Raw genomic sequence first — 2,998 nt, 5'->3', positions numbered from 1 at the left:
TTGACAATATCAGATATAAAAATGTAGCTCTTGTATACAAGCATCTCTAAAATGTGTCTGTAAATAGTGGTATAGTAACATTCCAGGCCAGTGATTATACTTGCTGCCTGACTACTGCACTTTATTGATTAAATTATGAAATGCAATGATTTTCTCAATCAGTAAAGGGGCAATCAGCAGTAGAAACTATTACTAATATGACAGGCAAGACCCAGATGCAGACACAGGAGGCAGATGGTTGCAGTTGAAGATGTTAAATAATCCAAAAATAAGTAGGAAAGAGAATGGTCGTGGACAGGCAAAAGGTCAAAACCAGTCCAGAGTCCAGGAGGTACAAAGTGGCAGACAGGCTCGAGGTCAAGGCAGGCAGAATGGTCAGGCAGGTGGGTACAGAGTCCAGAACAGGCAAGGGTCAAAACCAGGACTAGAAAAAGGAGAATAGCAAAGGCAGGAGTACGGGAAAAAACCCTGGTTGACATGGAACATACAAGACGATCTGGCACAGAGACAGGAAACACAGGGGTAAATACACTGGTACAGAGAGACGGGAAACACAGGGGTAAATACACTGCTACAGAGAGACGGGAAACACAGGGATAAATACACTGGTGGAAACAAGCGACACCTGGAGGGGGTGTAGACAACAACCAGGACAGGTGAAACAGATCAGGGAGTGACAATTACAAAACACCCTCCCCACTGCTGTTTTGGTAAAAAGCTGAGGGATGGGGCTGGAGAAATGTAACGTGAAAATAAAAATCATAAACAGAGATATGAATATAAAGAATGACCATCCATTGTATAATAATTATAATTTAACCAAGTTTTGAGGCTTGTTTGCATTTACTTTGTTGAAAAACATTGAAGTAAAACAAGCTTATATTTTAGGTTCTGATGGTGTACAACAGTTGAACTTAGCTTATGAGGCATTTATAAGTTATATTCTTTAATCAATGGGTACATATCATTACTTTATAAGTCCAACAAAAATGTATGTCGGAACTGCTGATTGCCCCTTTAAGATGTAATAGTGATGTGGCACATAAATGTGTGTTTTGGTCTGTAACAAGGTTAACAATCTTATTTGAAAATGTCCAATAGTGATATCTGAATTGATCATTTTATCTGTGTTACTCTGCAGGGAAACTCACAGACTGAGCCCCCATAAGGGGTTGAATGTCAATTGTTATTATAGGGCACTCAACCACTTTACTTGAGAGCAATGTGCAGCTTTTCCGTCCTGATTTTGAGCATGATTTCTGAAGACCGGTACACCTCAACAAGCATTGACACATAGTTCAACTTTCATATTGATTCTCCCTCCAGAGCATGGCAAGTCCTCTGGAGAAGGTGGTGGCCCAGAAGAAAAACGCCATTGAGGCTGTGATGGAGAGTTTTGAGGTGAGGGGCTGAGGTGTGAGGCAGCCGCCCCTGTCCTACGACTAGCCCTGGACAACGTGAAGAGCAAAGAGGTCTGCTGTGTCAAAGAGCAGTTCCTGGCGGTGAGGAACAAGCTGGACGTACTGTTCACCCAGCTGGAGGATAATGACTGTGTGATTAGGAAGGGCCGGCTGGATTCCCAGTACTTCTCGGTGGAGGAGAGCATCAGGAACCAGTTCCGGAATTACATGGACATTCTGGAGGCCAAGCCACAGTTTCAGGAGGTCAATAAGAGGCTGTTTCTGGAGCACCGGTGGGGAGATGAACCTGTATGTGCTGTATGATGCTCTGATGGGCACCAACAGCTTTGGGGAGTCCATCTTGGAGGTGGTGGAGAGGTAAAGTGTTCTTAACCATGCTAAATGAGCCTTTATGCACCGGTGGAGCATGGCTTTGTTGAGTATTTTAGTTTCAGAACACTTGGCATGAATTTGAACTGTTCACTTGTGATTATGGAAAATAGGATGCTTACTTTTATTGTTATTAACAACAGTTTAGTGGTTGGTTCTCCATATGTCTCAGGTATGAGGCGAGAAACAGGCGCCTACTGGAGGACTTCTGTGTGAGGATGAAGGAGATCCTCTACCTGGGCCTACTTGCCCTGCCGGGCCACTGTGCCCTCACCAGGAGACCAGATGAGGAACAGGAAACCATCCATAACTGGAGCACCAAAATCAGGGAGGTGGAATCAAAGATGAAGGCATGCATCGGGGCCTGCGTAGCAGCCTTCCCTGAACAGGCTTGCCTTGATGCCCAGCATCTTCTCCAGGAAAAAGAGGAACGCAATCTTCAGGACACGGCTCAGGAAGTACAGGAATTCCTCACCAGGAAATACAACTGGGTGAGCTGGTCGGTCCGACTGGTCAACCACTCTGGCAGCAACTATTGGAACTGGCGTGCCAGGGACCACTTCCAACAAATGGCCGGTCAGAACTTGTTTGAGGGGCTGCAGGTGAATGATACCTTACCTGGTGGTTTCCTACAGCACCGGTCCCCAACCGGTGCCACGCGACTGCATCCGACAACTGATGGAGGGGCCAGAGAAGAAGGGCGGTGCCCGGGCCATGATGGAGGTCCTGGGGAAGCAGATGGTGAGGTTCGTGGTGCATGCTGTCAGAAACCACAAAGAGAGTTAGGCCAACTGGAGCTTCCCGGAGGACTGCCACTACTGGGAGAGGCACAAGAATGTGGCGCTGTGTGTACACTCATAGTGACGCTGATAGAGGTGCAACAAGTCAGACAAATAGGGATCATTATGTTATTCTAAATTCTGAATTGACCACCTTAAAGAGGATGTGTGGGGAATTATGGTAAATGGTGATGAGGTTTTGTGAATATACCATGCAGTTTGTCCTAGCAAGAAACTTTGGTTGCAATTAGATTCACTGTATTGAAATCTGAATGTATTGCTAATTTGAGGCCGTGTTACATAGCCCAGTGTTTGCAGAGTATTTAATTAACTGTATATGCATTTTATTATAATTGACTAACTCCTACCATAGCTTATGACCAGATGTTACTCAATACTCTCTCATAGTTCAATAGCTTAACTCAATGG

The 2,998-nt window shown here is 45.1% G+C and overlaps 1 pseudogene; it reads left to right on the top strand.

The window, feature by feature from the left end:
• Positions 1-1,329: 1,329 nt before the first annotated feature.
• Positions 1,330-2,651, top strand: LOC139405879 (SE-cephalotoxin-like; annotated as a pseudogene).
• The last annotated feature ends 347 nt before the right edge of the window (positions 2,652-2,998 follow it).

The sequence above is a fragment of the Oncorhynchus clarkii genome, chromosome 3, assembly GCF_045791955.1.
Source record: "Oncorhynchus clarkii lewisi isolate Uvic-CL-2024 chromosome 3, UVic_Ocla_1.0, whole genome shotgun sequence".
Lineage (NCBI taxonomy): Eukaryota > Metazoa > Chordata > Actinopteri > Salmoniformes > Salmonidae > Oncorhynchus > Oncorhynchus clarkii.
This window is presented reverse-complemented; position numbering and strand designations above follow the sequence as displayed.